Genomic DNA, 13688 nt, shown 5'->3' with positions numbered 1-13688 from the left:
TTGGAAAGCAATAGGTAAACACAGTGATAAATCCAAGGACAGAGGTAAGTAGTCAAGGTAGCAGAAGGGAAAGATGGCTGACCAAGACCAAGGAGAGAGGGATGGGAAGAGCCAGAAAGAGCTGCCTGGAGACATCTCAGCAGAGTCTGATAAGAGTGAGCTAAGTGAGATGGAGAGGAAGGTCACTCAGGCAAAGAGAACAGTAGGTATGAGAGAATGTGGCCCACTGAGAAAACTGAAGGTAGTTTGGGGAGACGAGACTAATGGTTGTCATTTCTGACTATGGCTCAAAATCAGCCATGGAACATAAACCCCAAGACAGACTTCCTGGATCAGAATCTCCATGAGTGGGGCTTTAATAAGTGCCACAAGAGCTTCTGATGAGCAGTCAGGTTAAGAACCCTGCACCAGAGCCTGAGCATAGTTAATGAATGGTGAGAGAGGAGGTCTAAAAGGTTGTGCTACAGAGTTTGCATTTGATTCCCACCGCCACAGTGATGGCTGGAAGGTCTGTGTGCCCACCCATAGAGTGGTGTGGAGAAGACATGGGAAGGGGTTTGTTTCAACCATTCAGGAGAAAGACAGTGAGAGACTGAGCCATAGGAGGCAAAAGATAAAAAGATGGGTGATTTGACTGGACTTGACACACTATATAAGGGTTGGAAGAGAGAGGGGTACAGGACTTAAGTTTGTGGCTGGCTCTGGTGGCTGGAGGATGATGGTGCTATTTGCTGAGCTATTCATTAAGAAAGTTAGATCAGAGATGCCTACAAAGCAGCGTCTCCTAAATGGTGCTTTGCCAAATATTAATAGATTTTTTCATACACATTGAACACAAGAAATCTGGGGATATTTTTCCTTTTAATTTTTTAGTGTAAAATACTAGAGACCAAGCATGGTGGCTCATGCCTGTAATCCCAGCACTTTAGGAGGCCAAAGGCAGGAGGATCACTTGAGTCCAGGAGATTGAGACCAGCCTGGGCAACATAGTGAGATCCCATCCCCACAAAACATTTACAAATTAGCCAGGTGTAGTGGTACTCACCTGTGGTCCCAGCTACTCAGGAGGCTGAAGTGAGAGGATTGCTTGAGCCTGTGAGGTCGAGGCTACAGTAAGCATGATTGCTTTACTGAACTACAGCCTGAGTGACAGTGTGAGACCCTGTCCCTATTGAAAAAAAAAAAAAAGAAAAATACTAAACACATTTTTTTAGTTCTTATTATGTGACAATAGACATTTAAGAAATTTCGTATCTTTTTTTTTTTTTAAATGGAGTCTCGCTCTGTCACCAGGCTGGAGTGCATTGGCTCAATCTTGGCTCACTGCAATCTCCACCTCCTGGGTTCGAGCCATTCTCCTGCTTCAGCCTCCAGAGTAGCTTGGATTACAGGTGTGCACCACCACACCCAGCTAATTTTTCTATTTTTAGTAGAGACAGAGTTTCACCATGTTGGCCAGGATGGTCTCGATCTCTTGACCTCATGATCCACCTGCCTCAACCTCCCAAAGTGCTGGGATGACAGGCATGAGCCACCATGCCCAGCCATTTCATGGTATCTTACTCTGAGTAGAGTAATAGGAAAACAAGTTTTTTTAAATAAAATTTTGTGATAATCAATGCATTGTCAGATCTGTGCATGGATGTGTACATAGCATTTCTCAAGAGCTACATCACATTAATGTGCATTCTTCACTTAGTGACCATTAGTCTATGTTATGTCCCTTGCCTTTTAATGTTTGTGATATTATTCAATTTTTAATGTAAATATTATGCCTCACCAACTAGTCCTCCATGGGTGTGTGGCTGAGGGAAGATCTTGGTCATAAAGACTCATCTCTGCTCCCTCCCCATCTCCTTCACAGGTTCACCCTCTGCCACATCAGTCCATCAGGTGAACCCTAAGTCTTCTATTTTCACTCTCTACTTTCCTCCTAGGCAACTTCATTCTAACCTTTGGTTACCATTCAGTCTAGACCTCCCATCTGAGCTCCTGATCTATTTACCCACGGTTTCTCACTCCCATCATAACTACTCTTGAATTTCTCAAAAGGACCTCAAACTTGGCACATGCATAACCAATTCATGATTCTTCCCTGCTCCTCTCCCAATGGTCTTTCTCAAGAAGTAGGAACATCCATCTGGCTGCATACCCAGAAACATGGAAGCATCCCTAACATGGTCCTTTCCCCCACCTCTTTCCTTCCTTTAAATCCTGTTGATTTTATTTCCTCTTCCAAAATCTGCCCTTCCCCATCTCTGCCACCATCTTCATCCCAGCAACTATCCTGTCACACTGCACAAAAACTCACCAACTGGCTTCCCACATTCACTCAGTCCCCATCAGTCTGTTATCTACATTGTAACCAGAGTGATCTTTACACATTGTAAACCTGATCACATTCTTCTCACCAGTTTTTTAAAAGTAAAAACAAAAACCTTCTAACCAAGGTGAGCTTAGGTACAGCCCTTCCCTTTGGGAGAAAGTGAGTCCCCAGTCCTCATCCAAGCAACCCAGATGGAACCTCCAGGGTACTTTTGGCCAATCCTGACTGCAGCAGCATCACTATTATTATAATGTACCTGTATTACAACGTCATGTAACAGATACATAATTTGTTCCAGGTCATGTGGCTTGTAAGTGATGCAGTCTGGAACGTTCTGAAACCAAATAATCTGACTCCAGAGTCCTTACTTAGACGCCTACTCTGCTAAAATGCTTTTTCACATTTGGACTCCCCACCAAATCAAAGAACCCTTCAGAAGAGGGCCTTTGTTTTCCTCACATTTGATATTTGAGTGCCTATTTGTGCCAGGTGCTGAGCGAAGAGTTATAAACAAGACAGTGTCTTTGCCATTACAGAACTTAAAAACAGTAGGGAGAGGCAGACGTTAAACAGAAAGCATACATAATTACGCCTGTAATCCCAGCACTTTGGGAGGCCGAGGCGGGTGGATCACGAGGTCAAGAGATCGAGATCATCCTGGCCAACATGTTGAAACTCCGTCTCTATTAAAAATACAAAAAAATTAGCTGGGCGTGGTGGCGCGCCTGTAGTCCCAGCTACTCGGGAGGCTGAGGCAGGAGAATTGCTTGAACCCGGGAGGCGGAGGTTGGAGTGAGCCGAGGTCGCGCCACCGCACTCCAGCCTGGCGCCTGGTTACAGAGTGAGACTCTGTCTCAAAAAAAAAAAAAAATTTCCTCACGGACTCTGCCCTTGAGCTGCGCCTGGCCGCGTGCTGAATGCTGACGCAGAAGGAGGAGAGCCACGGGTTTCCAGCGTAGGAAGCAGCAGGATCCAGGGCACAGCGGAGCAGGGTTCAGGGCACTTGGAATTGGCCCAGCATTTTGGCTGGCCAGAAACTAGGCTAAGGCGTTGGTTAGAGTGAGTTAGGTTGTGGAGAGTGTCAAATACCAGGCTCAGATGTTAGAAATGCATTGAATCATCAGTGCAGGCTATTCACATATAACATGGCTAGAACAGTGTTCAGGGCGGTGTCTATACCGTGTAGAGTGGATTAAAGGGCAAAAGAGATGAAAGAATACAGGTGACACGTGAATTTAGCAAAATGTAGTATCTGTTAAAATATGATTGAAAATAGGGCTGACATCGTAATAAAATCTGTGAAAATATGATTGAAAAAGGGATGACATCGCCATGGGAGGTCTTTTGGAAAATAAACGGGATTGTGAAATACTGTTTTGGAATAGGGGGAGGAAAAGGAGTTAGAAGAGGAGCTGCTCAGAAGGAGCACCCAGATGGTTCAAACATCATAAAAGCTACGATGTTTCAGGAGAGGGAACAGGTGACTAGCAGATGCTGCAGAAAGCCAAAAGAGGGTAAGAACTAAGCTGATGCTGGAATTAGGGGGAATGGCAGGAGGACAAGAGAGAGATGTTACCTGTGGACAGTCCTTTCCAGTGGTTCAGAAGAGTTGGTAGACTGAAAATAGACAATAATCTCTTTTAAGAATTGTGATACTGCAAGAAAGGAAAAAGGATACTGATTGAACTAAGCAAAAGGATTGAAAGTATTCTTTTTTAAAAGGGTAGTGGAGGCCTAATTAAATTTGTAGAAAAAAGGGTAAAGTTGAGTAGGGACAAGAAATTGAAGATGGGTGAAAAGAGAGCCAGCTGATGGGGAGGGAATGAGACCAGATAGGCTGGTGAAGTTGTCTCAGAAAAGAAGGGAGAGATTTGTTCCTGAATAGGAGGAAAATGGAAGGTGAGTGAGGACAGAAATACTGCAAGAGAGAAGTTGAAGATGTTTATGTCAGATGACTCTGACCACAAGGTGTTAATCAGATGTTACACTTGAGCCAGACCTTGAAGAATGTTACAACCAATGACTGAAAGAGACAACTAGGTATTTCAAGTTATGTTCTATATCTACTATCCAATATGGAAGCCATTAACCACATATGGCTATGTGTAGAAAACAGCCTGTTTTCTACATGGCATGACAACAGTAATGCCATCTTGAAGTGAAACCATCATAACAACCAATGTTTCACTCTTGTATAGCAAGGCATTCCCCCAGCAAGGTCAAGAAACAATGCCTCTAGGATAGATACCTCTCAAAAAGAAACAATACCTGTGGCATACAAAACCCCTCATAAAAATGCTTATCTAACTTTCTCACTGGTCAGAGTTTTGCAAGAGGATCTCAGACATGACCAGCTGTATATGTTTTACCAAAAAAAAAAGCTTGCTATAGGAAGAATACTTTCTGCAGGGCAGATATGGAGATCCATCATCTTAAGTCCCTACTAAATGTTTCTTTCTGAGAAGCTAAATTTGTCAACTCAGCTACCTAAACCTTTGGGGGCAGGTTTACATATACTTGCTTAATTGATATATGGCTGATAGGAACTGAGGAGTAAAATTTTCATTTCATTGAATTTTAATTAATTTACATTTAAATTGCCACATGGGATTAGTGGTTCCATAGTGGACAGTGAAGCTAGCCTATACTGGTTAAAAACCCAATGAGTGAAATGAACAAAGTAAACACAGCAGATTTCTAATGAAGCAGATCAAATAATGAGTGGACAAAAAAAAAGACTATAAAATTGTCTTCTATGTAAAAAGTCCATAAGGTTTATACACAGAGCATACTCAATTTGTTCATTTCCGTAAAGGATCTAGCAACACAGTTTTTTATGTAAGTACCCAATTTCCCCATTTTTAATGAACAAATAAATACCAATACCTGCTAACACTGTGGGGTGGGGAGAGGAGAGTGATACATACCTGAGAAAATTAGTGACTTCAATAATAAACACTTCTCTATGATTTATTTTCTTTTTAAAAATGTATTAACATCTGAATAATGCATGTACTTTAGATAATAAAGTATCAACTTTGGTCAATTAATTTTGACAAATATATCAATGAAAGATGTTAATTTAAAGAAATGCATGTGAAGGTATATGGGATGTCTCTGTACTATCTTTGCAATAATAGATAAATTGAATTTTAAAATATCTTAATAAAAAGAAGGCAGGAATGGGGTAACAGGGAACAAATACCTTTTCTATCCTTCTTTACTGTGGGGCTTCAATAAATTGTTAGATTTACACACTATATCCTCTCTATCTCTTATTTGCTTATTTTTATTTTTGTTTCTCATTTGCATATTTACCACCTATTTTCCAGATTACTAATTCTTTCTTCAGTGATAATGTGCTTTTAAATATATTTCTGTAATTGAATTTTAAATTCAGAATTTCTCTTTGGTTCAAATTCATATTCATTTTATTTTACTTTATTTATTTTTTGAGACTGGGTCTCACTCTCTTGCCCAGACTGGAGTGCAGTGGCATGGTGTCAGCCCACTGCAACCTCCACCTCCCAGGCTCAAGCCATTCTCCCGTCTCAGTCTCCTAAGTAGCTGGGATTACAGGCACAAGCCTCTGCTGCCTGGCTAATTTTTTGTATTTTTAGTAGAGACAGGTTTCACCATGTTGGCCAGGCTGGTCTTGAACTCCTCACCTCAAATGATTCATCCACCTCGGTCTCCCAAAGTGTTGGGATTACAGGCGCGAGCCATCGTGCCCAGCCCATAGCCATCATTTTAGAAAGGTTTTTTTTTTTTAGATGGAGTCTCACTCTGTGGCCCAGGCTGGAGTGCAGTGGTGTGATCTCGGCTCACTCCAATCTCAGCTTCCCGGGGTTCAAGTAATTCTCCTGCCTCAGCCTCCCAAGTAGCTGGTATTACAGGCGTGTGCCACTATGCCAAGTTAATTTTTGTATTTTTAGTAGAGATGGGGTGTCACCATGTTGGCCAGGCTGGTCTCAAACTCCTGACCTCAAATGATCTGCCCACTTCGGCCTCCCAAAGTGCTGGGATTACAGGTGTGAGCCACCGCACCCCGCCCATTTTAGAAATATTTTTATGGTAAAACACACATGCATTAAATTTCCCATTTTAACCATTTTTAAGTGTACACTTCTATATTAGTCCGTTTTCACACTGCTGATAAAGACATACTCGAGACTGGGCAATTTACAAAAGAAAGAGATTTAATTGGACTTACAGTTCCACATAGCTGGGAAGGTCTCACAAACATGGTGGAAGGTGAAAGACGTGTCTCACATGACAGCAGCAAGAGGGAGAACAAGAGCCAAGCAAAATGGGTTTCCCCTTCTCTAACCATCACATTTAGTGAGTGAATTTTACAAAAGGTTTGCTTTTCTGTCATGTATTTAATATACTTGGTATTTGTTTTGTGTGCAGTTATGAGGCAGGGATCTAAAATAACTATTTCTAGATCAATAACTAATTATCTGTGAATCACTTATTGAATTGTCCTTCTTATCCACACTGGTCTTCATGCCAGGTCACTCACCTACATTATTCACCTTTGAGCCCACACATAGTGTTGTGATGAAGATGGCTACAGGCTATTCCATCCATCTATAAAGTTAGCATATGAATGATAAAGAATACATAAAGACTACAGGTCACTCAATATTCTTACCAAGCTTATGCTTTTCTAGTAAGCTCACCTTTGCACAAAGTTTATTTCAAGCCATCTCCTCAAGCATTATTCTCCTCATCCCTCATTCTTAAATGATGATATAACCGCCTTCTTCCCAATGAACTGGAACAACCTCAGTTTCCCACTAACCTACCTGAGCTTGCAACCATTCTCTCCTACCATCTTAGTATAGAAGGGTCACTCATTCTTCCACTTGTACCTTGGATCCCATCTCCTTCCTCATCATTCATATGCTGTCAACTGTTCATTCTCTTCCTGTGTCATCTACTCTCTCTCATGGATTCTTCCTGCTATCGTTTACACATTTACACATTACATATCTTTCCTATCTTAAAAGTTATCAAGCCACCAACCAAGCAAATAAACCATACCTAAACTCCACTATTATCCTATTTCTCATTTTCTTTTATTCATAACTGACTTATTGAAGTTGGCCTATACATTCTCTATTTCCAGATATCCCATTTTCTTCTCATGCTGGTTCTCTTCAAAGTTTGTTTTTTGTCACAAAGAGGTGCTGGATTTTGTCAAATGCTGTCTCTGCATATTTTGTCCTTTTTTCTGTTGCTATGGATTTGGTTGATTTTTAAACTGATGCTCAGATACATTCCTGGAATAAATTTCACTTGGTCATGGTGTAAAATCATTTTTTATACTTTACTGAATTCAGTTTACTAGTATTTTGTCAAGAATAAGAGATATCCTGTAGTTTATGTTTCTTGTGATGTATTTGACTGATTTGGATATTTGGATATCAAAGTAATACTGGCCTCATGAAATAAGGTGTTCCTTCCTCTTGTTTTGGGGAGGGGGAGAATTTGTGAAGAACTGGTATTAGTTCATCATTAAATGTTGGGTAGAATTCACCTGTGAAGCCCATGGGCTTTTCCTGTGTTTTTTTTTTTTTTTTTTTTTTAATTACTAATCAATCTCTTTGTTATACATCTATTCTCATTTTCTATTTCTTCTTTAGTCAGTTTTCTGTCTCCATGGCATGTCAGAGACCTTCATGGCAGCCCCTCCCATCACAGGCCTGGAGGCCTAGGAGGAATAAATGGTTTTGTGGGTAGGGCCCAAGGATCCCCTGCTGTGTGCAGCCTAGGGACTTGTTGCCCTGCATCTTAGCTGCTCCAGCCATGGCTGAAAGGGGCCAACATAGAGTGCAATGGCTTTGGAGAGTGCAAGCTGCAAGCCTTGGCAGCTTCCATGTGGTGTTGAGCCTGTGGACACACAGAAGTCGAGAATTGAGGTTTGGGAACCTCCACCTAGATTTTAGAGGATGTATGAAATGCCTGGGTGTCCAGGCAAAAGTTTGCTTCAGAGGCAGAGCCCTCATGGAGAATCTCTGCTAGAGCAGCGTGGAAGGGAAATGTGGGGTCAGAGTCCCCAAACAGAGTCCCCACTGGGGCACTGCCTAGTGGAGCTGTGAGAAGAGGGCCATTGTCCTCCAGACTCCAGAATGTTAGATCCACTGCTTGCACCATGCACCTGGAAAAGCCACAGACAATCAACACTAGCCCATGAAAGCAGCCAGGAGGGGTGCTGTACCCTGCAAAGCCACAGGGGCAGAGCTGCCCATGGCCATGGAAGCCAACCTCTTACATCAGTGTGCCCTGGATGTGAGACATTAAGTCAAAGGAGATCATTCCAGAGCTTTAAGATTTGACTGCCCCACTGGATTTCAGACATGCATGGGGCCTGTAGCTTCTTTGTTTTGGCTAATTTCTCCCACTTGGAATAGGTGTATTTACCTGGTGTCTGTATCCCCATCATATCTAGGAAGTAACTAACTTGCTTTTGATTTTACAGGCTCATAGGCAGAAGGGATTTGCCTTGTTGCAGATAAGACTTCAGATTTGAACTTTTGGGTTCATGCTGGAATGAGCTAAGACTTCCGGGGACTGTTGGAAAGGCATGATCATGTTTTGAAATGTGAGGACATGAGATTTGGGAAGGGCCAGGGGCAAAATGATATGATTTGGCTGTGTCACCACCCAAATTTCATCTTGAATTGTAGGTGCCCATAATCCCCATATATTGTGGGAGGAACCTGGTAGGAGGTAACTGAATCACAAGGGCAGCTACCTCCATGCCATTCTTACGACAGTGAGTTCTCACAAGATTTGATGGTTTTATAAGGGGCTTTTCCCCTTTTGCTTGGCACTTCTCTTTCCTGCCACCATGTAAGTTTCTTGAAGTCTCCTCAGCCAAGCTGAACTGTGAGTCAATTAAACCTCCTTCCTTTATAAATTCCCCAGTCTCAGATAGTTCCTTTTTTTTTTTTTTTTTAACGGAGTCTCGCTCTGTCACCAGGCTGGTGCAGTGGCATGATCTCGGCTATGGCAACCTCCAACTCCCTGGTTCAAGTGATTCTCCTGCCTCAGCCTCCCAAGTAGCTGGCATTACAGGTGCATGCCACCACGACAGGCTAATTTTTGCATTTTTAGTAGACACGGGCTTTCACCATGTTGGCCAGGATGGTCTCAATCTCCTGATCTCATGATCTGCCCACCACAGCTTCCCAAAGTGCTAGGATTACAGGTGTGAGCCACCATGCCTGGCCCTCAGGTATGTCTTTATTAGCAGCATGAGAAGAGACCAATAAAGTAGGCTATACCATCTAGGTTTGTGTATGTACACTCTATGATGTTTGCACAAAAACAAAAGCACCTAATGATGCATTTCTCAGAATGTATCCTGATCATTAAGCAAAAGATGACTACTTCCTTCCTTCTGCTGTTTTGCTGTTGTTGTGTTTAAATTTGCTCTCATTTTTAAAGTTTCTTAAGGTGGAATCTTAGGTTTAGATTATTTTTCTTTTCTAATATAGACATATTAGAGCTATAAATTTTCCTCTAACCATTGCTTTTGCAGCATCCCATAAAATATTATATGTTGTATTTCACTTTTATTCAGTTTAAAGAATTTTCTAATTTCTCTTATGATTTCTTCTTTGGATCTTGGGTTATTTACATTATGTGATTTAATTTCCGAATATTTATGGAATTCTCAAATTATGCTGACTCAATATGCCCTCTGAGTCAGTGGAATCTTCACTCTCCTCAACCTCTTGGTCTAGACAAAACCACAATTATAGACAGAGAATTCAATACTCATCTTTCAATAATTACTTTTAAAATTAGAAGGAAATCAGCAAAGTATATACTAAACTTCTATAATACCATTAACCAACCAACAGTAATCAAATAGTCGACACAATAGCAGAATATGTTAATATATCCTTCTCAAATGTGCATGGAACGTTTATGAAGACAGACCATGTTTTGGGCCACTGAGTCTCAACAGAGTTGAAAGGATTCAACTTGTATACAGTATGTTCTTTGACCACAATAAAATTAATTTAGAAATTAATATCAAAAAATCTCTAGAAAACCCCCCAAATACTTAGAAACTGAAATAATCAAAGTTCAAAATATTCTTAATTGAATGAAAATAAAAACACATCAGAATTTGCGAGATGCTGCTAAGGCACTACTTAGGGGAAAATTTATAGCACTGAATTTCTATAATACAAAATAAGAAATATCACAAATCAGAGACCTCAACTTCCACTTAAAATAACCAGAAAAAGAAAAGCAAATTAAACCCAAAGCAAGGAGAAAAAAGGAAATAATAAGGGGCAAAGTGGAAATTAATGGACTAGAAGACGAAAGACAGTTTTAAAATATCAACAAATGAAAGCTGGTTCTTTGTAAAGATGAAACTGACAAACTAGCCTATCTGACAAGGGGAAATGGGAGAGGATACAAATTACTAATAGCAAGAATAAAAGAGGTAACATCACTGTCCTTTTTGTAACAGATACAAAAAGGACAAGCTAATATTATAAATAACTTTATACCAACTTATTCAAAATTGGCTGATTCTTTAAATGATACAATACTAAAGCCTACTCTAGAAGAAATATATAACCTAAATAGCCCCATATCTACTAAACTGAATTGTAATTTAAAACCTTCCCACAAAAAAAAAACTCTAGGTCCAGATAGGTTCATTGTGAATTCTGCCAAATATTTAAGGAAGAAATGATACCAATACTGTACAGATTCTACAACAATACTGAAAACAATGGGATGCTTTTTGAATTATTCTTTGAGGACCACATTATCCTGATCCCAAAACTAGACAAAGACATTACAAGAAAATTACAGGCCAATATTCTTCATGAAAAATTCAACAATATATAAAAAGAATAATACATCACAGTGAAGCAGAGTTTTTCACAGGAATGCAGGTTTGGTTTAACGTTCAAAAATCAATCATTGTAAATTACCACATTAAGAAACTGTCTTCTTATAAGATATAGAAAAGACATTTGACAAAATCCACCCACATCCTACATTCCTGATATAAATTCTCACCAAACTAGAATTAGAAAAAAACTTCCTCAATCTGATAAAGGGTATCAACCAAAAAAAAAACCACAGCTAACAGAGAAAGACAGGATACTTAACACTTTAAAAAAAGACAAAGATCTTCACTTAAGATTCGAAAAAAGACAAAGATTTCCACCTTCTTCATTTCTACTGAACATTGATATATAAAGATCAATTTTACTTCTTTTCCAATTTGAATGCCTTTCCTCACCTCCCTTTTCCTGCTTTATTGCACTGAAAATAAGAAAGGCATCCAAATTGGAAAGGAAGGAGTAAAATTGATCTTGTATGTAGAATATCTGATAGAATCTACAAAAAAAGCTACTAGAACTAATAAGCGAATTTAACAAAGTTGCAGGATACAAGATTAATATACAATAATCAATTGTATTTCTCTATATTGCCAAGAAACAATCAGAAATTAAAATAAAAGAAAAATATAATAGCATCAAAATATATTAAATACTTAGGAATAGATCTGTCAAAAGTTATGAAAGATCTGTACAATATTAAAAAGAACTATGAAATATTGGTGAGAGATATTAAGGAAGACCTAAAGAAATTGAGAAAAATATTGTGTTCACGGATCAGATGACTAAATATTGCTTTAACATGTCAATTCTCCCCAAATTAATCTGCAGATTCAATCCAATCCCAATCAAAATCTCAGCTAGCTTCTTGGTAGAAGTTGACAACTGATTCAAAATTGATATAGAAATGCAACGGACCTAGAATAACCAAAACAACAAAATTAGAGGTTTCACATTACCTAATTTCAAGCCTTATTATAAAGCTAGAGTAATCAAGCATGGTATTGGACTAAAGACAGACAAGTAGATTAATGAAAAATAGCCCAGAAGTAGACCCACACATATATGGATAATTGATTTTTGACAAATCTTAAAGAAAACCCAGAGAAGAAAGAAATGGCACAGAACAAGTGAATATCCATGTACCAAAAAATATAACAATAACAACTTTACCCTAAATCTCAGAGTTATATGGGTACAAAAAAATTAATTCAAGATGGATCAGGGACCAAAATGTAAAACCTAAAACTCCTGCAAGAAATCTTAGTGACCTTATTTTAGGCAAAGATTTCTCAAATATGATACCAAAAGCATGATCCATAAAAGAGCCAATTGATAAACTGTGCTTTATCAAAACTTAAAATTGATACTGTTCAAAAAATACTATTAACAGAAAGAAAACTGAAGGCACAATATAGTTGCAAAGAATTTTTTTTTTTTTTTTTTTTTTTTTGTGAGACAGGGTCCCACTCTGTTGCTGGAGTACAGTGGCATGATCACCACTCACTGCAAGCTCCACCTTCTGGGCTCAAGCGATCCTCCCACCTCAGCCTCCCCAGTAACTGGGACCACAGGCACCCACCACCACATCCAACAATTTTTGTATTCTGGGTAGAGAAAGGGTTTCCCCATGTTGCCCACATTGGTCTCCAACTCCTGGACACAGGACGTCCATCTGCATCAGCCTACCAAAGTGCGGGGATTACAGGCTTGAGCCACGGCGCCTGGCCACAAAGCATATATTTGAACAAAAGACTGGTGTCCAGAAGGGACAAAAGATTTGTACAGTTACTTTACCAAAGAATATATACAGATGGCATATAAGCACATTACAAAATGCTAAATATCATTAGTCAGTATGGAAATACAAATTGAAACCACAATGAGATAAACAGTGAGTTGGTAAGGATGTAAAGGAACAGGAACTCTCATGTACTCATATTATGAATGCAAAATGATACAGCTACTCTGAAAAATAGTGTGGCAGTTTCTTAAAGCATTAAATGTATAGCTGTCGTGAGAGAGGGGGAAAAAGCGTGTGTCTACATAAAGACATGTGTACAGGAACGTTCTTAGCTTTATTTGTAACAACAAAAACCTGGACTAACCAAAATGCCCATGAACTGGTGATTAGATTAACAAATTGCGGTATATACATACAATAGAATATTATTCAGGAACAAAAAGTAACTAATTGATACACACAGCAATATAGATAAATCTCAAAATAAATGCTTAGTTGATATAAGCCTGACAAAAAAAAAGAGAGTGCATTCTGTATGATTCCATTTAAATAAATCTCTAGAAGATGCAAACTAATCTCTAGTAACAGCTGACTAGCAGATGGGGTGTTGAGAGAGAGGCATTACCAAGAGGCAGTAGAAAATTTTGGGGGTTTAGATGTGTTTATTATTTTGATTGTAGTGATAACTTCACAGCTGTATCCGTTTAACAAAATTTATCAGATTATAGCTTTT

The 13688-nt window shown here is 39.4% G+C and overlaps 1 protein-coding gene across 6 annotated transcripts in view; it reads right to left on the bottom strand.

Annotated features, from left to right (window-relative positions):
* ZSCAN30 (zinc finger and SCAN domain containing 30) overlaps positions 1-13688 on the bottom strand; it is a 29272-nt gene that overhangs the window by 14268 nt on the left and 1316 nt on the right. For 2 of the 6 annotated variants that reach the window (XM_064379272.1, XM_012447256.2), the window contains exon 1: positions 1046-2909. The exons of 2 other annotated variants lie outside the window; for them this stretch is intronic. The gene's annotated coding sequence lies outside the window, so the exon portion shown is untranslated. Of the gene's footprint in view, positions 1-1045; positions 2910-3902; positions 5828-13688 lie in introns of those variants that run through there. 2 more of the 6 variants (XM_064379271.1, XM_012447255.2) reach the window with 2 other exon arrangements.

This window comes from Aotus nancymaae, unplaced genomic scaffold (assembly GCF_030222135.1).
Source record: "Aotus nancymaae isolate 86718 unplaced genomic scaffold, 86718_ANA_hifiasm-v0.15.2.pri h1tg000020l, whole genome shotgun sequence".
Lineage (NCBI taxonomy): Eukaryota > Metazoa > Chordata > Mammalia > Primates > Aotidae > Aotus > Aotus nancymaae.
This window is presented reverse-complemented; position numbering and strand designations above follow the sequence as displayed.